At 40.0% G+C, this 26,844-nt stretch overlaps 1 protein-coding gene across 2 annotated transcripts in view; it reads right to left on the reverse strand.

The window, feature by feature from the left end:
- The window catches only part of LOC139948160 (PR domain zinc finger protein 12-like), a 40,827-nt gene that overhangs the window by 10,914 nt on the left and 3,069 nt on the right, over window positions 1–26,844 (reverse strand). The window lies entirely within an intron of this gene.

The following is a 26,844-nucleotide window of genomic DNA, read 5'->3' on the forward strand; positions in this document are numbered from 1 at the left end:
TCGAGTTCCAATTACCGTATGTCTTATTACACTCAACTCCAAAACAACAACATAAGAGTGAGATTTTGTTAGAAGGCAACAGGAAAAAAAACCGGGACATTATTTGATGTTATTAGTACAACACCAGCTCCAGAACATGGAAACCCCAAGTTGTTTTTGTTTTTATGGTGGCGTTGATCCTTTAAGACGGCCCTCTAACAAAGGGCAAATCCTGCTAAGTTTTCCCCGACACCCTGGGCAGAGAGGATATTGTTGCCTTGTGTTCAAATTGATCCCACTGCAGGTAAATCTAGAAGGCATTTGGATTTTTTTTGTTACCGCCACACGCGCCCAAAAAGAGTCCCATACCATACCCCCTGAAGGGGGACAAATTTTCATAGTTGCTTGCTGTGTTTGTGTAATGATTCTTAAAATAAAAAACGTTCGCGGGGAACTCGGGTTTGTGTGAGACCATGGAAGAGGGAAATTGAGACCAACCAACCCACACTGGCCATTTTTGTTTTAGTTTATCACTTAGGAATACTGTTTTGAGAATATTTTGATAGTAGTGGTAAAGGATACATTTTCCCAGCATGTTTTTAGCACAAGAAAGTCTGGCAGATTGTTCCGTAACCTCAATTTTTGATCTTTACCCGAATGGGGTCAACCTAGCAGACGGTCGATCAACAGAGATGTTCTTCTTTATCTGTCTTCGATAAGTCGCTGGTAAGTCTCGACTAACTCACATGTTTGGAATTTCTTCTTTGAGAGGGAAGGGCACTTCCATTGTCAAAGTCTGAGGGAAACTTTAAAACGGACACCAAGGCCAAGAGGGTAATTAGAACCGTGGTTTCCGTGTAATTCCGGGCACTGAACTCGTCGCAATAGCCACTGCATCAAGTTTCGTAAACAGAACAAATCGAGGTAAAAATGTCTCATAATGATACAAGAAAAAAATTAGGCATTTAAACAATAAATATTATTTCAAACTCTGTGTACAAGGGTTTATCACAAACGGTGTTTTTCGTTATCTTTAATATTTTTGTTTGCATAGTTTCTTGTAAACATAATGTAACTATTTGTTATTACTTTATGCATTAGTAAATAATGTAAAGCCGTTTTTATACGTCGTTTAACAAAACATGCGGATAAGCCTTAATTGATAAAAAGGGCTTTGAACTAACAACCCGACCCCATTCCCATTTTTAAAACACATATCATGTCAGATCATCGAACACAATTTATCATCAGTTTTTGTTCTTCTCCAGACCGCCCAGAATTGCAATATTTCAAACAATTGCGGTTATAAAAATACTACAAACGTGTCTATAAATACATCGTGCGAATCTAGACCAAGTTGTTTTGTTTGTTTTCACAAATACAAGCCACCAATTTTGAATAGCCGACCTTGAGCATATGACACAACAACTGCTGCCATGGGTGAGCTGTAATAATTGATTGATTGGATTTTATTGTAGCATTTTGTTCAAACCAATTTAAGTTATTGTATGGCGGAGTCCGCCCATAGTATGGCCTATTTGGCAAACTTCAATGCTGCATCGTTTGCAAATGAACAGCCCTGGACGCATTTTTTTCTTCCGTAGTATTGAAATGCCATCCTCCAAATTGTTCCATTTTTTTTAAAGGATTCCCTTCTTGAATCGATTTAAAAAAACAAATTGCAAATCGAAAAGTTTAGTGCTTTTTCGGTTGTGAATTATGTTGGGGAAATGGCGATGTTGGTGTAGTGTGCTGAAAACAAATTATCGCCAGGACGGTGTTGGGCATAATATTTGACGAGAAAAAAAACACACTCTAATTTTTTTCACTTAAGTCCTTGCCTAGTAGCCTAACTGCAGCTGATTCCTGTAATATAACTTTTTTGATAATCCATGCTTTGTTGATCAGGAGAGGTTGTGGGTAGTGCTTTTGTAAACGGTACATGGCTTTTGGTAGATAAAATAAAATCCTTCATTGAACACTGGTGCATAAATCATTGGAGCATACTTTTTCAACGTTATCCTTTTCACTAGTCAACCATTGATGTAAGAAAGTTATGCAGGGAAAAAACAAACAGTTTTTGTTTGGAGGTTCACCGAGCCGTGGACGAAGGTCATGGGGGAGATGCGTCCTTTCTCCCCGGGGCTGATTTGCCTGGGTGACCACCAACCAGATGGTTTATCAAGACAAAAGAGGTGCACATAATTACAAGTTGCTGATGATTAACTATTAATGAGGGGCTAATTATGCCTTCCAGGGGTACATGAACAAGGTTTTATAGTTGATAATGGGAGACGTGGATGCGAGGTTGGAGATCTTCAACCCAAGCCTCCTGCAGTGCGCACAGAGCCCAACAATGGTAGGTTGTCATATTAGGCACAATGCAGTACATTTTTATTGGTGTTCTAACTCCACGCATCGTTTATCAACGACATCATCGTCTTTGGCAACCAATGGTGTGGATTTCACAAAGAGTTAAGGCTAGTCTTGTTTCGAGTTAGGACGAGTAAGGACTAGCCTTATAAAAGTGTCTCAAATCTCCTAGGACTAGTCCTATACTATCAAGTTTCTCAAATCTCCTAGGACTAGTCCTATACTATCAACAACCCCCTTTTACTCGTTACAAAGTAAGGTTTTATGCTAATAGATATTTTGAGTCATTACCAATTGGGGTCCACTGCCTTTAATTGCCATGTAAAGTGCAATGCCACAATTTGAATCACTGTGGCAAAGTTTACAACTATCTTATGAAGGATATGTGCTTTGTGAAACCAAGGCCTGTTTTTTGTGTTATTCTATTGAAAAGAGACTAGACACTTCATCTTCCAAACTGATCAGGATTACATTTATGAATGAGCGAAAAGGCCAACGATGCACACAAAGCCAATCGTTTGTGAAATGTCTTTCTATTCCAAGACACAATGGTTAGACAGAGTGACAATGTCACAGTGTGCAAAGAATACAATCCCAATTTCAATAGTTGCAATTAACCATGATTATCAATCGGGGGGGGGGGGGTAAAAGTACATCGACGCTGTACGTGCTCTAAGGGGAACTCAAAACGCACCCAATTTGACTCATTTGTTTCATTTAGTGTTGTCTTCTTCATTCATTCTTTCTCTTATAATAAGACCATCTTTTACAGGCGCCAAGCACTGTCTTCTGACCCGAGAAACGGCTGATTTGGCCCAGGCCTAAATCAAACAGACTTCTTACAAGGAAAGCAAAGCAGTAGCGGACAACGCGTTGCACACGCCCACACTTATACCTTTTGACAATCAAACAAACACCCCCATGTCCTTCTTTTCCCCAAAAAAATACTTTGTTGCACTTTAGCTTATTTGAAACACTCTGGGTGTACCGTCTGTAAAGTAAAAAGAAAATTAATAAGGAGAACAAAAGAGGTCTCCTGGAAACATTCCAGCTGTCGGTATTCTGTCCTCTCAGATGTTTACTATTGACATGTAATCAAACCGGTTTATTTTCCGACGATAATGTGTCATGTGTGTTCCTATTACAATATGAGACAATATTGTGTGTAGATTTTACATCCATATATAGGAGAGCTTATAGAGAAGTGCGATGACCGAAAACGGGGGGGGGGGGGGGGGGTTCTAGCCTTTTGTCTTCACCAAGTCGCGTCGTAAACCTTAAATGCTGGACGATGACAACTTGAATGTTTGCCTTTTCGTACGTGATTTTGTGGCGGGAGACATAACTACCTTTTAAAAATATAGCTGAGGTGCGGGAGTTTGAAGTCTGGAAGGGCTGCGCACGTGGTCGGGTAGGAAAGGAGCTATAAATCAAAGGTTCGTCAAATCATAGATAACTTTGACTTCAGTCTGAGAGAGGATACGGTTTCATTGATCTCGTACTTGCAATCGTATGCCTCTGAAAGAAGGGTGTCATTTTTTTTTACCGTGAAAAGGGCGCGAGAAAGATGCAACATTGAGTTTCAAGTAGAACTGAGCGTGACAGTGTAATTTCTTTTTTTTTGCTCCCATTAATAAGGCGTTTTAGCAAGGTTAAATTCTGCGTGGGAATGGGTTAACATTTTTCTTGGGTTGTCTATAGCAACAATATAACATAAATGCAATAAATATATAAATGTTTTCGGCTATGAGCCATTTTATTGCGTAAGGCCTCTCCCGGTCATACAACATAGCACGCTCGACAAATTGTAAGAATTATTGTCAGAAGATTTGTAATAATTAAACTGTTGGGGTTTGGGAATAGTTAGTAACTTTTCTAAGCTAGCTAGGAACTCTTGAATGTCCATTCGGTATGAGAAACTCGTTTTCTTTATGCTGAAATTCAAAACCCAAGAAGTTTACTTCCACCCATGGCGACTTTAAGGAAGATTACGAGGCCGCATCAAGATTGAAGTTACGGCTGTGTTTTCGATTGTAAAGCGAAGTGTGAGTTTGGCCTGTAGGGTCGGACCCTGTCATCAACTTCGGTATGACGTTTTCTATTTGATGTAAGGAGGACAGTTACTCACAAAGAAGACATTAAGACAAACAATAAGATGCACAGCGAATCTCTAGACAACAAAAACAGCTAGAATCTCTAACCACTCTATATAAGTATCAAGTTGGATATGACGAGATGGGAAAACAATTACTTACAAAGAAGACTTAAGACAAACAATAAGATGCACAGCGAGTCTCTAGAAACCCAAAACAGCTTGTATCTCTACCACTCTTTAGAAGTATCAAGTTGGATATGATGGGATGGGGAAAGCAAAACTTGCAAAGAAGACATCTTGAAAAGAAGAAAAAAGATGTACTCTGAATCTCTCGATTTTTTTAATTTTAAATTCCATACCAAGTTCAGTTTAATATATCTGTATAAATTGAAGAGCTTTTTGGTTGAATCTCCTACCACTCTTGAGTATGAAGATGTGATTGAGTTAGAATCTTGAACCACTCTCAGGTTGTGATTGGACATGATGGGGTGGGTAAACAGGCCGAGGGCATTTCGATCGACCCAACATAACCACAAGTAAGTCACCATTAAAGGGAAGGTACACTAATGGTAATTGTCAAAGACCAGTGTTCTCACTGGGTGTATCCAGTCTTCTCACTTGTGAAGACCAGTGAAGACCAGACTGGTGAAAACCAGTCTTCTCACTTGGTATAAAATAACAAACTGTGAAAATTTGAGCTCAATTTGTAATCGGAGTTGAGAGAAAATGATGAAAGAAAACACACCCTCTCCAATGCTCGTTATAACCAAGTCAGTTTTTAAGTTAATATTTGTTTTGAGTAATTACCAAACGTGTACCTTCCCTTTAAGGTAAGGTACGAGGATGAAATAAGAAGATAACTCAGGGAGACAGCTCAAGTCTCGTCTTTTCTTATAATAAGTTGGCATTCCCGTTTTGGGTAAAATGGTTTTGTCATAGACTACAGGGGAAATGTGAAGAGGTGGTAGAGTTGTATTTTACATGAATAAGATAATATGTCAGAACTGAAAGTGTCTCGATGTGATTGAGAGTGTTTGTCAGATATAAGGATATACACAGATGCAACGGATCAGAAAAATGAATATGGATTGGAGAACAGTGCTTCAGAAAATCATTTCATGCATTCGGCAGAATATCAATATCTCGTAAAATTTGAAACTATCACCGGTTCATCGTGGCACCGTCACAACTCAGTGGAAAGACTTAAACAAACTTTAGTTTTTATAATATATCCACTGATCACCTTCTCCAGATTTGTTTTATTTATTATACACAAAAACGACTCAATATTTTTTTGTGGGTTGTCAGTTTACTGTATCAAAACAAGATTTTAGGAGATCCATAAATGGCAATTAAAAAATATATATACGAAATAAAAACATCAGACCAACGCGAAGATCATTTAAACCACTGGAGTAAACATCATCACACACCCCAACATAATCTGATTAAAACAAAACAAAACAAAAATCTCGATCGCTCACCCCCAAAAAATGGCGTAATGCCATAAATTAAAATTTAACAGAAACATTATCAGAAAACTATTGTGGTGTTTGGTCCTATATCGCCATCACAAAAGCTGTTCCGTGCCCCCATATCTAGAGCCCCGTGTCTGTGCGTCTACGACAGACGCTGGCTACAAGTTGAAACCCCCCTTCGTACGCGATCTCACCTTTTCACGCGGGTTATACTGCTACAATCAATCTCAAATTAGAACTGCACTGATTGAGGGGCGCCATAGCATTGTGAGCAACATCAGCCTGATGGGAGTTTTTAAGCTTTTTATGAATGACTTTATTTTCATGGGATGACTTCCCTACATGCTTTGCGGGAAAGGCTGTACTGCCATTGGTCAGAGGATGACGTATTTGGCGGGTTGGGATTAAGCTTTACACGGATACACGTGTTGCAATATTAGTCGATCTATTCAAGGCGAGCTTTACTACCGCCAACCCTAACAATGGCGCGTTTAATTCCTAACTTTATAACCTGCAAAAAACATCGAAAGATTTCAGCGTGAAAACAAAGTTCACACGCTAGCAAGAAGGCCAAACTCTCCCTTTCTTAACATGTTGTATTGATAACTTATATCCCGCACCGTTCGCCCCAAAAAATCTGTGATTTTTTTCCACGAGTTGATTCCTCACAGCTTTGATCCGTGAGATGCGAAACTTAATTTGCCTGCCACACTGACCGCGATTACAGTGGCAACACTTGCAGGTTTCAAATTGTATATAAGCCACTGACATGGGCGAGAATAAATTTAACACTAATAACAATAGAACAAAGTATCATTACTAATCTGTTTTTAAAGCGGCAAATGGCCCAGAACAAAACCGGTGGTTTTTATTTTCCCTGTGACAATTTTCGACAGACGGACCGGCGGGAATCCACAAGCCTACCTGCTGGTGACAGGAGTCTACGGGGGGCGAGAGACCGGCGAGAGCCTCGTCTCTAAACTAGTCAAGTTGCGGCCCACAACTACGTCGAGAGCCCGTGTTTACACTGGGACACGGAGGGCGTGAGGAACCGTTTAATTTCTACTTTTTCACCCATTCGGTGACATGCTTGTAATTGCTTGTTATCACAATGTTATACTTGGCCACTCGAAACAGACTCTGAGCTCGCTTTCGTGTGACATATGGGGGATGTAATGCACCGTCTGTCACGCGCGCAGCCCCAGTCTGGACGCCACCACAATACCTGTTGATCAACAACAGTCTCTAAACTCTTTTAAAAAACACAGTCTAGCGGTAGTAAAACTAAAAACCACCTTTTTGTCATTTAATGCTACCCGATAGCGGAAAATTAGAGCAGAGGGGGATGGTAATACTTGTCACCTGGTACTTGATTTTATGAAAAGCAGACGGCACAATGAGAAAACAGACAGAAAAGCAAAGTCAGGCGAGTTTGGGTTGCGACTAGGTGTCGTAAAACTTTACAGCATGAACAAGTGACAGCATGAGCTGTTGTCAGCGATCTTCCCAGACGACATACTCTTGGGGCTCCAGAACAAACCCTGCCCGACTCCCCAGACAAAGAAATACTCAACCACCAGTTGCAATTGAAACATATATTTATATGTGTATATATAAAATCCCTCTCTACCTATCATACACACGCCCTACATATAAATATATATCTATTAAAAAAATATAAAAACACACACAACGTGAGTAAGCCAACTGAAACACCGCATGTTTTGTACATCGCGCTGTGCAGGTTCTCGTTAAAAATGTTCTGCCTCTTATTCTCTCTCTCACCAAAAGCCGGCAATTCAATTAGTGTGGAAATCAAGAAAACAGAAAACGGGGGAGAAGTCGATCCATCAAAAGCCACTCGAACGTGGAGACCGACGTGCGCTCGAGTGAGACAGGCACTCGCACACTCACTTTACTACAAGCGTCTGTGTCTTTGGTCGGGGGCGAGCGAGGCGGGCTTCACGTTGAGATGACGAAAGGGATCGCATCTGTTGCAGAGGCATGGGTGGCTTTACCTAAGGTGACAGTCACCAGGATTTATTCGCAATTAAGAAACAGGACCACGCCGGGTCTCCCCCTGCCCCGTCCCCCCTCGAAAACAACTCTGCATGATGAAATATAGTTCTTGATTGCGATTTTTAAAAAAATGGAGTTGTTCAAAGATTTCGTGAGAAAAAGTAAAATTTTACTCGAAAGCGTTTGACTAAAAAATGACAGAAAATCGGACAAAGACGGTTGTAAGGTTGAAAATGGCCCTCATCGACATATGTTAATGAGGATGACGTCACAATGAGCTAATGTACTGGTTCACCCCCGGGAGATGAATATTTAAATCGGAAAACACGCCTCTGCGATGAAGCAATCTGGTTTCCACAAAAATGATCGCTCGTCATAAACTTGCTTTCGCTGAAATAAAAAAGTGCCGAAAATGCCGAAAAATGGCAAACCTGGCGATCCCGTCGACATTCAGGTTGAAAAAAGAAACTTGGAGAGTACCCTCCTCAAAGGTGAGCCCCCCTCCGAGAGTAATGTTATACGCGGTGGACAGGCGAAAAAACAAGAGCCGTGACGCTTCAAGTCAAGAAAATCAAGCGATCGCAAAATTTTATCTGGAAAATGAAAATGCCTCTCGGCCGACAAATAAATGCCGGCACTTTTCCCTCAAATTGCCAAACTTTTCCAAATGTTGGCCGACAATGTCTCCGTCCAGAGCGCAAAGCGCCCCCGTCTTAGGACTACTCTAAGATTCAAACCCGAAGTCAACGCATCCAGGTTAACTTTGAAAATAAGACTGTGAAATTTCACACGGAAGTTTTAATGCAATAAAAAGAAAATAAGCGAAAAGTTGTCCTACCCTTTTTCCGTTCCAGAAGTTCCGCCGCTGCAGCCTTGTTATCTCGTGTGAGCCCCTGGCCCAAGACATTACACCATTTGCCGTAGAGTGCATTACGCAAAATCTCAGGACTGATGTAGTCGTGCGGGAGTAGGGCCTGGTCCATGACAGCTGGCGATTGGCGAGTTTAACCCGAGCAGGTGAAAGAGTAAAAACTGACTGTCGCTTCTATCTGCCGCAATCACTTGTTTATATAGAAATTTTTCCCTCACCGACCTGGGATCGCCCATTGAAGTAGGAACCCAGGATAATGAGCGACAAATATGGCTCTAACAACTAGGGAAATACAGCTCGGTTGACAATCACGGCCCCGCCGAACAAAGGGCTCTTTTTTTGCCGATTGAACATAATAAGTGTCTCTGATGATTATTATGTGCCCTATCACCAGCCTGGGCATTTAATAGTGTATTTCCAGCGGGTTGGGTACACTTGACAACTCGGCTATGCACCTGCAGCTTGGGGGCCAGCGCGTGTGCTCGCTCCCCGGCCGCTTACATCGCAACAAAAGTCGATCGCTTTTTCGCTTATTTCAATGGTAAGGAACGAACATGATGAATTGTCGGCTGCCTGCTATGGTTGTTCTAATAGCTCAATTAATATAAATAAATAACAAAACGATAAATGTTTCTGGAGCGTGCGAGGCGCGAGTGGCAGTGCAACAAGGCAACCTGCCATTGGCGCTCAGGCGTTCGCTGTTTGCAAGCGGCACAATCGTGCCGCCTGTTCGTTCGGTCTTACTCGCTCGGCTCGGACATGGCACCCCCACCGCCGGGAGCCAGAACAACCGGTGTCTGCTGCCTAGACAATACCCCCAAAAGACGACCAAAGCTAACACTATCAGGCCTGCTTCGCTCTGCTTCAATCGAAGACGACTTAGATTGGTCGAGAGTAGCGCGTTCTTGGCTGACGGGCTTTGCAAGTGAACGTGGGCACAGTATCTCAACATGTTTTGGGCCGACGCGCCGGCCGACTCACCAGGGTCGGCAGGAGGCAAACCAAATCACAGACTCATTCGATCAATCCCAACTCTTTGTTCTGGCTCAGTAGGAGCTTTTTAATGCCCAAACAGAATCATGAAGATTGGCAAAAGATTTATCTTGTGAGCCAAGCCATCAGACGGCCCATTCAACACAATGCAAAGCCAGCAAAACCGGCACTTTGGCCCCATCTGCGCACCAAAACTTGGCCCGTTTTATATATAAGACGCCGGGGCAGCCGCCACCCTATCACCCCTACTCACCTTGAAAAAGGCCTAAATAAGGGTTCTGAGGACATTGCGAGCAAATTTGTCGCTGGCGTCTTGGCGAAACGGCGAGATGTCGAGAAGACCTTTTTCGCGTCTTGGAACGAAAACAGCATTGTGTTGTAGGCGCATATACAGCCAATGCGTGCTACACTATATACACACACGATCGGTACAGCGCCTCGCGTCGCCATCTTCCTGCACCCCTCATTTGTTGCCATTTTAGCGTATTTAATGCTTCTTCTGTCCCGACCGTCCCACAGGAGTAAATTGCTCAGGAAAATTCAACTTTATTGCCTGTACTTTTTTGATGTTTTTGTCTTTCTATATTAATTCAATGTGTCTATTCTGTATGTGTGTGTGTGTGTGTACTGCGTGGCCATAGCGTGGGCCATGTATAGCAATATGCACGCAATGAGTGAGGCGGGGTCGAACCGGCCAAACGCTAGGCATGGGGTGCCTCAGACAACGATCCACAGCCACCGGAGGTAATATCATTTTATGATTCGAAACAACTATGGCGTCTTTTGTTTTCAATGCAACCTTGCTTTGTAATAACACAAATCCTTTGTTAAAAGACAAAAAACACAATAAAATACTTTAAACACGCCCCCAGTTGTACTTTTTCCCAAGGCACGGGGGACGTGAAGGCTCAACACCGGCGTATAGCTCAGCCCGCCGATCGCATCAAAACTTAAACACTCACGCACTTGCCAGCGCTCAATCCTCAAACAAAAAAGGCCCAACAAACAAGTAATCTCCAACTACTTTTACTCAAAACCAAAAACAAAGCCTTGTAAAGATCAATGAAAATCTGGTTGAATTTGAGGAGACGTGGTACACCATGCGAGTAGAGTTCCTGCCATCTTGTCTGGTTGGATGGAGGAGGGGGGGGGGGGGGTAATGGTCACAATCATAAGCTTTCTTCTGAGTGGATGCTATTAAGTTTGTTGTTAATCACGTGGCCGCCGAGGGCCTAGATTTTTGTCAAGGGTCATGCGAGACAGAGATCCCCGATCGTGTTCTGTCCACTCAAGGCAACCACTGTCTGCGAGGCTCAGCGTGATTGGCCAGATTTACACCGCGGTTAAAGCGGCTGAGCGACGGGCGAATCGCATCCACGCAAGCCCGCCTCCCCTCGCGTATACCTCCCGAGTGCCAAGTAAATTCCAACAATAAAATAGTAACGAAGTGGTAACATTTACTAACTTTTGGACGTCGGCAAACTTACACAAAGCATGAGTCAGTCAAATCCAATAGGAAACATAATAACCTGCCTTGGTATACCAGATAGTCAACCGTACATCAGCAATTTCTGTAAACACACATTCAAACTTTCTCACTTGACGTAAAAGAGGCATCATTTGGTTCTGAAAACAAACATGAACAAAATTCAACCTCAAATCCTGAGGTGCACTGAATACAGAGGAAAAAAATCGCCTAGTGCCGAATATTTTCACCAACAACAGTGTTCCCAATAAAGATTTCAGCTCACTATGAAAACGAGCACCACTGACAGTGAAATATACTGTGAAAGTTTTCCCTAACAAACGATTGCGAACAAGTGGACTGATGTCTTTTGTACATAACACCAATTCGATTAAAATACAAATACAAGGGTTTATAATGTCTTTTTATGTATATACAAAGACATTATAAACCCTTGTATTTGTATTTATGTGTGAAAACGAAACAAATCCCTTGTAAAATATAACACATCGGAAGACGCGGTGAGCCCCTATAGGAACATATACAATTCTAGTTTATTCATAAATGCTAAAAATTCGAGAGCTTTAACAAAAGTCGACTCGACTCAGATACTCTACCAAAACCCCCACGCCAGATTTGTGTTTATTTTGTCAAGTCGTGGTGTGTGATGCAAAAGATGTGTGTGCGCACACAATGGCCCCCGTTTAGCAAAGCTCCAATGTTTCCATGCTATAAATACAAATCAGTTTTTATTATTAAGTGTTAAGTGGGCTCTCCACTTGCCTAGAGACGCGGGGTGTTAAATATTACACCATTAGTGTCTACAGCGGCCTGCTCGTCCGCAATGTACCCTACGGAAGTTTTACAGTAACATGTAGAGCGTTGTTTGTATTTTATCACCGGGTTTTATGGACGGTAATGTAAATTAATTACATTTATATCAAAAGAGTTTATGTAATAACATTTATAGGTTCAAACAAAGAAGTTGTGCTATCATTTTTTTGAAGGGGAATAAAAATAACGAGATGTTGTTAAAATGTTTATTGTTAGTATTTTAAACATTTAACACCTATTTAAATAGGTGTCGTTGATAAGAGTATCGTGGCTCTATTGATATTGTGTAATTTCCAACCCTCTTTGAGTATGGATTATTAAAGCATTTCGATACCTCAGTATATAATTATGAGGTGTCGAAATCAAATTCGTGGAAATTTACTTCTTTCTCGAAAACTACGTCACTTCAGAGGGAGCCGTTTCTCCCAATGTCTTATACTATCAACAGCTCCCCATTACTCGTTACTGGTTTTATGCTCATAATTATTTTGAGTAATTTACAATAGTCTCCACTGCCTTTAATATCTTAGCAGTTTTTTATATGCTGTCAAGAATTCTTCAAACTAGCAGCCAAGTTCTTGTCTCAAAACTGAGACAGCGAGCATTCTAGCGTGCTACTCATGCACTCTTGACTAAACGCCCTCAATGGAAACAATGTGCGAGAGTAGCCCACGTGACACCTTACTGGAACTTTATATATATCGTGTTGACATGTATTTTCTGTTTAAGTGGGCTTTGGTAACATACTGTTTTATTAAATGTACTCAACACTGTTCAATTTACAAACAAGTTGTTGTTTATTACTTTATATTTGATATACCATGGGTGTGATCCCAAGCTACACGGCAGTTGCAAATGGCTTACGACTAGCGGTCTCCCCAACAAAGATGTTGACGAAATGGGGAGACCGCTAACATAAGGGCTAGAGAGCTCAGTTAGCGCACCATCTTGTTAATCCGGAGGTCGCAGGTTCAAATCCCGCTCTAGACAATTTCTCTTTGTTCAACCCAAAATCGCTTTACATTGCTATGATTTGAAAGATCATTTGATATGCTGTACTGAGCTTAGATATATGACTTTGTTCATATAGTCCATGCGCACTGAATCTTAAGATGTACAACTCCGCAATACAAGAATAGCTTAGTACTATTATGGGTTTTCTTGCTAAATGTTCATTTTTTAACACCCGGCTCATTCACGTCCCTTTCAAAATGACACCTCCGTTGCATCAGCAATCAGCAGTCAAAATTCACTTCTGAAATCAGATCATTAAAATTCATTAGGTCGCAAAGATCAACCAATTGCGTTAAAGCCGGCGGCAATAGGCTGCATACTGGGGAGTTAAAATTTGCCCAATGGGTGTTGTCACACTATAAAGAAGTCCCCGTTTTAACAGTGTTCAGCATGAGGCTGGTCAACCATTCAATGTGTAAGGTAGTGGACACCCAACAGAGGAGTGGTAAAAATGTAGTCTTGAATTCCTGCAAATGAAATGGAATCATAAAACGATCCTAAATGAGAAGAACCGGAATCACATGTGCTCGAAAACGAAATTTAATATAATATCAGCGACAGTTAAGTTGTATATGGGCAATTGCGTATTTGATTGCGTTTTAAAGAAATGGAAATAATCTTAGCAACAAAATTCTGGGAAAGCCTTTGTGACATGATTGCTATTTTGACCAACCCTCCGGAGTAATTTTAAATTTGTTGAGATCAGACCAATGTTCCATGCCATATAAGCCCCCCCCCCCCCCATCACTAAAAGGCTTATCAAAGAAATAACTTGATATAAAGCAGAGACAATTTCAAAATGTTGTGTCCTTCAAATTGTCGGGACTGTGCCCTGCTCTTTGTGCCTATAAATTTGCTTAGCATTTTTTTTCTCGTAGCTTATTATAATAGCACCATCTAAGCACGGTATTGTGAAGTCATGTGTTTACTTGCTAACATGACATTAAAGCATGTCATGTGAAGCCGTTTCATAGTGATTTGTTGCTTTTGATTAATTTTAATGACTCTGTGGTTATTTTAATTTACCAATCATCAATTGTGGTTTTAACCAACACAGAGAAACCGCGGTATAGCGCGTGCACATAATGTACTTGTGTAGTCTCCATACGTGACGGTTTGTTCAACCGTAGCTGCGTTTTGATGTTACAATACACTGAAAGCACGGCGCAAAAGTTGAACAAACGTCTTCAGCAAAGACTTGTTTGAGTTGTTCAGTTAGGCGCAGTGTGCTCGTGAAAACTCTCAAATTTGTTCTAAAGACTTCCGAGTTTCGGTTTTCGGTTAGAATTTTAAAACGCATTCTTATGATATTAAAGGCACTGGTGATTGTCTGAGACCAGTATTCTCACTTGGTGTATATTGAACATTTTGACTCAATTGGTCATCGAAGTTGCAAAAGAATAATGAAATAAAGAAAAAACATCCTTGTTGCTTTACTTTGTGTGTATACTAAAAAGTGTTTTTTTAAATTATTTTAGTGAGAAAACCTCCTTCTCAAAAGCTACGTTACTTCAGAGGGGGCAGTTTCTCACATTGTTGTACACTATCAATGGCTCTCCGTTGCTCGTTACCAAGTCAGCTTTTATGCTAACAACTATTTTGAGCAATTGTTTATAGTGTCCAGTGCCTTTACAGACACTGAACACTTTTGGTAATAGTCAAAGACCAGTCTTCTCACTTGGTGTATCTCAACATATGCATTTATGATAACAAACTTGTGAAATTTTGAGCTCAAAATAATGATCGTCGAAGTTGCGAGATAATAATGAAAGGAAAAAACACCCTTGTCGTACGAAGTTGTGTGCTTTTAGATGCTTGATTTCGAGAGCTCAAAATCTGATTCTGAGGTGTTGAAATAAAATTCGTTGAAAATTACTTCTTTCTCGAAAACGACGTTACTTCAGACAGAGCCGTTTCTCACAATGTTTTGTGCTATCAACAGCTCCCTATCACTCGTTACCAAGTAAGGTTTTATGTTAGTTTTCATTTTGAGTAGTTACCAATATAGCTTTTTAGTATGTGCTCATGCTGGGTTTTTTGCCTTTGTGTAGATGAAGAAGAGAGATAAAAAGAAATTGCCTTTAAAAATTCCACATGGGTTACAAAAGGCTTAATTGCCATAAACATATATATTGACTAAACACACAGTAAGCAATAATTATTTGCAAAAGCATCTCTACCCCTGGACAAGTGACACTGAGACAAAACACAATGCGGGTAAAGTTATTTCGGAAAATGGGAGCACTAAAGATGTAATTATGTTTGACCTTGTCCTTGGTTTGACAAGATAGAAAATAACTAAAACGTGTGGGCCGAGCATCAAAACATCATCATCAAATTAGAAACCTATGACCGCCAGAGCGACCGTGCACTCGCCCCGACCACGGGGCCTTAATTACGGGTCAAGTTGACCGGCTAACAGGTGGATGCAGCCCTTGGTCTTTAAGGGGTTGTTTCCCGGTCGGTATGTCGGTCGTTATCGCCTTATTTGTCGTCACCTACGATTGATGGAATCAAGGATTCGGCGACTCAAAAAAGGGAGTCAGAATTTACACCGCATGGTGTTTAGAGTTAAAGCCATTTCTACACAAATAATTAAACTAGTGTAACTTTAACACCATGATTTAAATTTTTCGTTATCTATATTATGTGACAACACCAATGGTGTAAATTTTAACGCTCAAGTGTCTACAGTGTACCCAGTGTCGATGTCCAGTGAGCTCCGTTGAAGGACAATGTGCAAATCATCAACAGCATGATAAACACATGAAGTTATAAGAATACGAATTCCAAATAATGGAAATCATAGATGATTAACAGCAACCCAGATTAAATAAATGTGAAACTCTTTGGAGACTCGCAGAGCAAATAAACTACTGACCATGGGCAGATATTCAAAAAAGATACAGCTCAGGACTGTTGGAGTAGCCGTTTTTCTACATCTACGTATTATACATACCATCATTTAACACAGATTTGTGGAATTGTACGCAACAAATCCTAATGACACACACTGTGAGTAATTTAAATGGTAATAACTTGATATGCACACACATAAATAAATAATTCGCAGAAAATGCCACCCTATTAAAACATGCGACAACATATTTAATATCAAGTGCATTCATACACTGTAATTGGCCCGGACATCCATCAAACATGTACCTGCAGGGCTCGTTATGCTCATCTCATGCTCGCCCCCACAGTAGTTCTACGTACAGCTGTAGAGCGCACAGCAAAAACTAGGATAATTTGCTACCAGCATGTTTGGTCGACGGAAACTATTCTAAAGCATTTTAGTATAATCACTGACGTCACCAGGGTGTCACAACGTCCTTGCCCCTGTGCAATGGAAAGATTCATACATTAATGAATCTTGGTCAGTGTATAGTGCGTGAGTAAATTCTTACAAATCGTGTTAAATTTTAGAATTGATGATCGGCGAAAAAAGAGAGATATTTACTGCAGCTCGGAAGCCGTAAGGTAAGATTTTAACATGTATGAGATACTAAACCCTTACTACTCCACGATAATTTTCTGGGGATATGTTGCACTAAGAAGCACTATTTACCTTTACCCTGTATAGCTATAGAAGTTCAACATCATTATTTGTCAACATCATTCATTTCTGCACCGACCCTGACTGGTGAGAAGCTTCCAAATAGACCAACCCTTAAACAAAACATGACCTAATTAAGCAACCCCAAAACAACAAAGACTGTTAAGCATCTTGCATCAACTTGACAGCTTCTCATTGTATCCGCTTCATTCCAGGTCCGATATTATAACGTGGCACTTACGATTTACTAAGCACAGATTAACCATGCTTAGCAAGAAACAGGTTACCATTAGAAATGCCATGAACTGTGATTGGCTCTAGTTATTTTCTTTTTATCAGAGAGCAATTTAAAAGAGAGCATTTTTTTTAGGCGTTTTGTTTCTTTTTTATAATTGGTTCTCCTTATTCTCTTATAGGCTATCAGATGCACCTGCAACTCCACTCCATCCTCAACAAATATAAGAACAACAATCATTTGGAAATTTCCCCAGCCACAGAGGGACATTATCAAGCTTAGTATTCATAGTGCTTGTTCAGGATCTAACGATGATAGCAAGTTTTAATCCATTTGGGTTTACCCTCGTCACGTTCGGCCCAACGCGGCGTGAATTCTAATCCCGGACTTGCATTGAGCCACGCCCATCAGTTTAATAACGGGACAATCATTATTATTGGTGTGAGGTCCGGTATAGCCGTTTTAATTGTGTTTTTTTTCTTTGGTGGTTTTGAAGGATCAATTAGTAAGTCTTATATAATTCCGGGTAGCTGTTTTGATTAATTTTTAGTACTGATAAATTTGTCGGCCTAATTCCGAAGGAATGATATGAGGGGATACATGCGAGGTCTCTTCGTATAGACACACAATATGCTAACAAGAACTGGGTCCAATTTCATAGCGCTGCTTAAGCACAAAAAGCAGCTAAGCACAACATAAATATGCTTATCAAAATATGGTTACCAGCCAAAATGACATTTCACATGTGCAATCTGTGACTGGCATAATGTTTGCTTAGCAGAAACTTTTAAAGCATGATGTTACTCGTGATCAAGTATACAAAACTATTATTTGAAACTTTGCACAATTGTAAATTACTTTAAGACAGGTTTATGAATGATGGGATCCTTTATTTTACAGGGTGCTGCAGCGAACTCAGCAGCCACTACAAGAAACAAGGGACAAACCTCTTCTCTTGGCGACACTGTGTTCTTCTGGACACCATACGCGGGACTACGGTTGCACATCCTATCCAAAGGATGAAACAGTACTGAATAAAGTGTCCAGAGTGGGACTCGAACTCACACTCTGCTGCGAGGTCGAGTCCAGTACGCTTGACCTCTACTCGGCCAAGACACTCCACACTGCGACGAATCTTTTCAGAATCATCAAAACCCAATGGGTGCGTTCGTTTAGCTTCCCTGGGTCGACCCCGGTGTATGGCGGGTTTTTTTTCCCCAGGACGAACGTGTGTAACTATCTGCACACGTTCGTCCTGGAAAAAACCCGTCACACACCGGGGTCGACCCAGGGAAGCTAAACGAACGCACCCAATATAATTTCTCCAAAACACAATCATGCACACTGATAAATATTGCTACAAGGAAATACTCGGCTGTTTTCCTTTGTCGTTGAAAACAACTGTAAATTAATTATCAACGTTGCTTTGAAAAGCAAACCAAAACAGTTTTATTCTCCACATTTATTTATTTTGAAATCAATCTTAATTACTGTTGTTGTGAGTTTAAATTAGACTTGAATGTTTGCATGGTGGAAGGACACTAAGAAATATTGTTGCGGTAATAATAATGTAGATACATCTCGGTTGAGTGATGGTTCTTCTCAACTTCATAATCAGCACAGCACAAGTCTGTCAAAAATCAATCGAACCTCCGGTTCAGAAACCATTTTTTATAATGCGCCCCTTTTTAAAGTTCGTTTGATTAAATACTGACCCCAACCTAGTTGTTTTAGCCTGGGGCAAATTTCAACGCGCCGAAAGTAAACTTTCGCGATATGAAGCAGCAAATGTAAACCCGCACATTATGCATAAAATCGGCCGTTTAAGGCACTGTACACTATTGGTAATTACTCAGAGTAGCTGTTAGCTTAAAAATTTACTTGGTAACTAGTAATGGGGAGAGGTTGATAGTATAAAACATTGTGAGAAACGGCTTCCTCTGAAGTGACGTAGTTTTCGAGAATGAAGTAATTTTCCACGAAGTTGATTTCGAAACCTCAAGTTTAGAGTTTGAGGTCTCGAAGTCAAACATTTGAAAGCACACAATTTCGTGTGATAAGGGTGTTTTTTTTCTTCTTTCATTATAGTTATCTTGCAACTCCGACGACCAATCGAGCACAAAATTTTACAGGTTTGTTATTTTATGCACAAGTTGAGCAATTACCAATAGTGTCCAGTGTCTTTAAAGGCACTGGACACTATTGGTAATTACTCAGAGAAGCTGTTAGCATAAAAACTTACTTGGTATAAACGAAAAATGGAGAGCTGTTGATAGTATAAAACATTGTGAGTAACGGCTCCCTCTGAAGTAACGTAGTTTTTTTGAGAGAGGGGTAATTATTCACTCAAATAATACAAGATTTCAGTTTTTATTTGGTTTGCGGTAACACCATGTGCGTATCTTCTTGCCAGGCAGATACACACACATTTCAGCTTAAGTATTTATTCGGCATCTAAAAGCACTCAAAGTTGTGCAACAAGGGTGTTTTCATTTTCATCAACTTCGACGAACAATTGAGCCCAAATTTGCACAGGTTTGTTGCTTTATGCATATATTGTTGAGATACATATATAATGAGATACACCAAGTGAGAAGACTGGTCTTCACCAGTCTGGTCTTCACTGGTCTTCACAAGTGAGAAGAATGGATACGCCAAGTGAGAAGAGTGGTCTTTGACAAGAGGTCCCTCATTGAAGGTTATTAAAGGAACACGTTGCCTTGGATCGGACGAGTTGGTCTATAAAAGGCGTTTGAAACCGTTTGTTATGAAATGCATATGGTTAGAAAGATGTTTTAAAAGTACAATATAATGATCCACACAAGTATCACTCAAAATTGCACGGTTTTCATATTACGTCGCGAACTAACACGGTCGGCCATTTATGGGAGTCAAAAATTTGACTCCCATAAATGGCCGACCGTGTGAGTCGACGAGGTAAAAAGAAAACCACGCAATTTCAAGGCATATTTGTGTAGATCATTGTATTCTACTTTAACAACATCTTTCTAACCATATTGATTTTATAACAAACGGTTATCGAACGCTTTTCAAAGACCAACTCGACCGATCCAAGGCAACGTGTTCCTTTAAATTAAACATGCGTCACTGATGATAGAGAAGAGATCTGCAGGTACCCTGTTTTCGACACTTCCAATTATCAATACGCGAAGAAGAGCAAATAGATTAGCTCGGTATTTTCCACGGTCCTGACTCATAAAACCTCACGAACTATATTCCCATGACCGATAACTCGCTTAAATTGATTGATTGATGCTTATGTTTTATACTGGTAGGATTGAACGGGGGTTGGTTCACGGTACGTATGGCGGAGTTTATGGTCAATTTCACTAATAAATTAAGCCCAAAAGGGGGTCGGGAGTGTGACCCCGTTTTTATTTTATTTTTAACATCTCAAGGGCAAGGCCTGGCGGCCATTTTAATGTGAGGGCTGTCCTTAACTGATTTGGACTACCGACCCAGATCAACTTTCTGCCAGGGGCACGTGGTCATCTTCGGGTTTGAAAACAGGGTACCCCCCCTCAAGAGACCCTAATGAGCCATGTTTATTATCCATTAAGTGCTTGGCTGGTAGAGCAAAATGCGCTACCTTCAAAACTTTTGTTAACGATGCAATTATAGTTAAGGGCCCTGCTCAAGGGCACAGGTGTCACGACCAGGTTCCGAACCACTACCACGCTTATTCTGCTGCTGATAACACCAGAGCTTAGGTCCGGTGAACCCAAGACCGCTCAGCCACGACCAGCACATGCTGAGAGACCCTCAACAGGGCTGGTTAGCTTAATTGGAGCCACGCCCGCACGTTAATCCAGAGGTCGCTGGTTCAAGTACCTTCATGGTCAATTAATTTTAATAAGCACGCATTGGTAAGCGCCAGCGACCAGCGTCCACACTTTATTGTGACCCACATGCACGAAGTAATCACCCTGTGACTTAAGCTCAAAATTGGTCATCGGACACACCAGAAAATAGTGCAAAAACCTTTTAGGATGTTTTCAAACATCGGATTTCAGACCCCAAGATCAAAACTGATTGGTGTTACTATATTTCTCAAAAACAACAGCACAGCAGGTAACAATTTCAAGTAAACATTTTCCACCACGGCCATGTTTCAACTATTGTGCAAACATCACAACTTCCAAATTTACCAATATTGTGCACATCATTTGATGATTTTGAAAATATATAGACAAATCAATGACAATGGGCCTACTATCGAACAGAGGCAGTTCAGCTGTTTGGCGCATTCATATTGGATTAAAGAATAACATAATTTTTTCCTCTAAGTGAGGGCGCCCTACTTAAATGGCCCTGGAAACTTCGTACAGTCTTACGAGACACTTCGTACCTCGTATTATTCGGGATTTCTGCCTCGTTTTGAGAGGGTCATGCAGCCAAAGTTTAATTATTTTAATGCCCTGGTGTAATTAGACTCGACTAGTATTGACCCGAATGTACGAACTAACCAAGAAGCCCGTTTGGCCGTTCATGTTTCTTTTGGCAATGACTTGGCTACTTATCGTCAAGCGAGGGCGTAGTTTGCAAATATTTTTATTTTTGAAGCCAAGCTGAATAACAAGTTTAATGGCCCGATTTCTGCCCAACAAATTTCGAAAGATTTTCGCCGAAATCTGATGTCGTTTCAAAAGCAAAACATACAAAACTTCCGCATAATGCCATGGACAGTGCCCAAAATACACAAACTTGCAAGATTGCCTGGTGGATACGAGGCAACGTCGGGATCCAGACAACAATAAATAATTCGTTTTGAGTAGACTACCATTTATCAGTCGTTAATTTGTTTGTGCAATACCTTAATTGAAAGCTTATACCTTTCCCGAATCTATCAAAATAGCCATTCATAATTTAGCCCAACATTTTATGGGCAAAACCGGTCAATGCTCCGAGCTAAGATCTTTAATACAATAACAGATATTAGAATGATTCGAGCGCTAACCAAACAACCTGGCAGACTTTCAACTGGTGAGGGCGCTACACAGAACTCAACCAAGCTCAAACGGAATCAGACATACATGTATTACCATAGATAAAGCTATAAACACAAAGTTTCATACACAAAGCACGAGTAGTTGACTCTGTCTTACTCAAGTTTAAACGCTCTCAAATAAGATTACGAAACAACCAGCAAGAGACAAGTTTTTACATTAATAGAAAGTTAATAAAAATCGGCAATATGAAAAGATCACTAGGGTGTTGAGGGTATTAAAGAAATTGATCCCTCTATAATAAAGTTTAAACGGTTAACCTTGTTTGACGATTACGTTTAACGGTATCCTATCACACACATCCATTAATTCCCCCCCCCCCACGTTTTGATCGCACAATCCAAAAAGCTCCCATAGAGTTGACCCGATTACGGGTCTTGACCCTTTCCGGGCCAGGCGGTCCCGTAAAGTGGTTAAACACATGATTGTTTCTCGGATTCTGTGTCAATTTGACCCATTTTTTAGTTACTTTTGTCCAAAAAATCTAAAACCCCATTCCCGTGAACACCATTATTATAGTACACTGGTCGGCATGGTGAAACACCATAACCAAAAGAATAGTATTTCGTCGTCCTGGAAAACGCAATGCAGAGCGCATAAATAATTAATGTCGATGCTTGTTTAGAGGCAGTGGACACTATTGGTAATTGCTCAAAATAAATATTAGCATAAAACCTCTATTGGTAACAAGTAATGGGTGGGGTTGATAGTATAAAACACTGTGAGAAACGGCTCCATTAGAAGTAATATAGTTTTCGAGAAAGAAGTAATTTCCCACGAGTTTGATTTCGAGATCTCAGATTTAGAATTGGAGGTCTCGAAATCAATCATCTGAAAGCACACAACTTCGTGTTACAAGGGTGTTTTTTCTTTCATTATTATCTCGCAACTTTGATGACCGATAATTTTTGAGCTCAAATTTTCACAGGTTTGTTACTTTATGCACATGTTGAGATACACTAAGTGAGAAGACTGTTTTTTTAACAATTAATCAGAAGGAACATGGTGTTATTGTGTTCTTCTTCCTTACATATAGAACCTTCATCCATGCTCTGAACGAGTTTTGCAGTGCACAAAACGAAAAACACACATAAACTTTCGCATGCTACATCACGGACAATGCACAAAATAAATGTAGTGTATCAAACTGTTTGCACTTGGCTAATTGACGTCAATCGCTTTTTTAACCCCGACAATAACTCATTTTTTAGGTTTTAAAGTTAACTACCACTCACCATTTGCGGATTTTTTGTGTGTGGAAGATCTTAGACGGAAGCTCGTAACTTTCTTGAATCTGTTTTTACAAATGGCTTTTTAGAATGTAAACTTAAAGGCACTGGCCCTCTCACTTACTTGGTGTATATCTATTTATTAAAAGCACCAAATTACAAATCTGTGAAATTTTGAACTCAATTTTTCTTTGGCGTTGCAATAAAGACAGAAAAACACCCTTGTTTCACAAATTGTGTGTGCTTTCAAATGCCTAATCAAAAGCTTCAGGCCCGAAGTCTTTTATTTGAGTAAGAATTTACTTCAGAGTGAGCCGTTACATTCACAATGTTCAACTATCAACATCTCAGTGCTCGTTACCAAGTAAGTTTTTATGCTAACCATTTTTTTTTTTAGTAATACCAACAATGTCCAGAAAATGGCTTTACAAAGAAGTCGGCCAGAAATCAAATCTATATTATCTTATAGACAAAACTACGAAAGAATAATACCAATGAGCACCCAAAGTTCAGCGCCCTCAATTATCAAGAAGAGAGTTGAGATTACACAGAACCATTTTTGACGGGATGTCAAACAGTATTCTTTATTTATTCTTAGGAAGATCATGACAACTTTATGTGCGGAGGTGCAATAAAGTTACTTAGTCTGGTCGTGAGATCTTCTCGTTGCCCTGAGGTCTGCTGCTCCACGCGAACTTACAAACCATTAACTTTTACTTTCTGTGTATAGTAGCCTTATTGACTCCAGTTTATGTCCACAAAAATAAATTCACTTCCAATTTATATCACCCAAAATTCGTTTTCTATGGAGTTAAATATCGAGGAAAACTGTTTAGTTTTGAATCGCATGAAAAGTGAAGTAGAACTGACTAGTGTCTATCGTGGGTTCAAATCCCACCGAGTAACATGCATGTGATTTTGTTCATGGAACTCGGGAAAGTACACAGTGCTAACGCACACCGTTGAGAGGGTAAAACCTTGGTTGTTATTGAAAACAAATCTGCAGACGGAGAATGATTCTGCGCCCAGAACGCGATCAAATGAAACTAGGCCAATGTCTAATACTCTGCCCATTAGAACCACTGCGTCGGGGAGTCCTTGATTTAACAGTTTATGTGAATTACATCAAGTCAATCATTCAATTAGCATAGAGCCAGCATTCGAAATGGCAGAAAACATCATGACCTTGTAACACATATCAACATTTATTAAATTTTCCCTTAACAATAATTACGATGGAACATTATGGGCTTTCAAAAAGTAATGTTTTCAAGGTTACCTATGCGCCAATGTCTATTTAAAATTTAAAGTTAGAAAGTTTATATGATACATAACTCTCTTAAAAATCATACTCACAACTTTTATGGATAAACATAAACTAAACCTTCAGTCGAAATTGAGGATAAATCGCTTAGTAAGTCTGTTATCCAGGAGCCACCGCGCCTAAATGTCTGTACATGGTTGACTTCCAAAAGACCAGACTGGAAGTATTTTTTATGGTCGAATTGGGGGCATGGGTCAAGAATACCACAAAACATTACAGCATATAATTATTAACAATTGTTATTTGGATTAAATTAAGACTAATTTACGTCCGATTCCATCAGATAAAACGGTTTTACTCCCAACTCTATTTGCAGCCCACTTATATTCTAAAGCGATAAACAGGTGTTTTAATAAACGATCATTTTACTGGGCCCATAAAATGCTGATACACCCGTCGGTATCAATGGAAACTTACACATATCATCAGTTAGTAATTTTACAATACGCAACATTTTAGGATTCAGTTACGAATGTCTTGAAACTGGATTAAGACGATGAGAGATTAAAGAGTCCAAGCTGCTCCAGAGAGTGGTCAAGACGGAATTGCAACATGTGATCGTGATCATTTTAGGCTATAACAATAATATTTAATTTCAATACATTGTATGAGTTGTGTGTTGTGCTTGTGTTCAAAGGTAGTTAGGAAAAAAATTGTGTTTGATGGACGTATTGCCCCAGGCCTGGAAGACAAGAGGGTAGGGCCACGGATGCAATGGCCCCTGTTACCCCTTAACTGGTAGGGCACATCTTTTTTTGATGACAGTTTTTTTTAACTTTTGCCCTTCCCTGGACGGCTTGTGCTTGTTTTATTGTGTTGCTTTTTTTTTGTCCGAGGAATTAAAATAAATAAATAAAATAAACTTTACCATTGACATTAAAGATTTCCCAATAGAAGTGCCCTTCGTAAAAATGTCCTTGCAATTCCAAAGATGGAACTCAAGGCGTGTTGACCGACTTCAAACATTTCGGGGGAGTTAATACTATGGGCGTTTTCCTTTTTTTTTTGTCATAGTGTGTATATATAAAGGGCACTTCGTGAATATGCGCTGAAGTATTTGTTTACCCTATGTTGAAACAAAGTTTCAGTTTCAAAATAAAGCCCCAATTTATAACTGGGATTTCAAGGTTGCCATTAAGTGTGCACCCTTCTCCCTTGGGTTTTACCTTCACTTCTAATAAAAAGGTACCACATAGTAGATTCATTGATGATTATGCTATGAGCTTCACGTGGATGGAACAGGGGAGCTACACAAAAACAGTTTGCTACATTTGGAGTGTGGTAAATAGATTGCACCAAATAATTGGCCTTCAGTCCTATTGTCATAAAAGCTTTTGTTTTTGTTCGCGCATGATTAATGTTGCACAAACCTACAACCTGTTAAAGTTTCATAGCAATGACTACTGTGTTTAATAGTTTAAAGGTTTTACCACAAATAACATCACGGCCTGATAACATAAACATTTAAGAAGTCGAGTTACTCCAAATGATTCATCTACTCTCTACAACTTTTGGGGCATACACTACGTGGAGCGACTGTGTAAGTTTAATTTACATCAAAATGGGGGCATGCACTACGTGGAGCGACTGTGCAAATTTAATTTACATCAAAACTGTACATTTTTAAAAAGTTCAATTTCAGCTGAAGTTGTTTGAAAGAGTTTTGATTTGAAAACAGATATTAAAAAGGTTAAAAAAAAAACTGAAAATGGTACAAAGAGATTGAAATTAATGTTGAACAAAAAAATTAATACAAACGTCGGAGAGACGTCACCTTTACAAAAAGGTTTATATACAAGTAACCTTTCCTTTGTAGTAGACAAATTACTTTTTCGCAAAAAATAGGCTTTGACGCTAACAGTTTTTATTGTGCTACTAATATAAGGGTCTCGTACCAAAGAAAAGTGACCAATTTGAGTCGACATTATGGGTGTTAGCGACCGTGCAGTCAATTGTACAAAATCACCTACTTGTCAAGTCAATAACTTTGACAAGTTCTTCATTTCTTTTCGCCGTATTATACTTTACAAGTAAGCCACCAACATAGCTGTCCACACACCGTGGTTCAAACCAGGACCGACTCGCACGGGTCACGACGAGGTCCCGGGCGGCACGCGTCTCCGCAGAGACAAGGGTGACGATTGAAAACAACTTGGACCATCATCAATGAAGACCCGACGCGTCGTTAAATTCAAAAAGTAAACAGGAAAAAACAATGCGATCTTTCCACCCCATCACGTTTGTATGTTATTTTTAACATTTAAAAGCTGGGTGCTGCAGCTATATAATTATACGAAAGCATTTAATTATAATGTTTTCACACAAACAGAAATCGACGTCCGTTTTTTT

This window comes from Asterias amurensis, chromosome 15 (genome assembly GCF_032118995.1).
Source record: "Asterias amurensis chromosome 15, ASM3211899v1".
Classification (NCBI taxonomy): domain Eukaryota; kingdom Metazoa; phylum Echinodermata; class Asteroidea; order Forcipulatida; family Asteriidae; genus Asterias; species Asterias amurensis.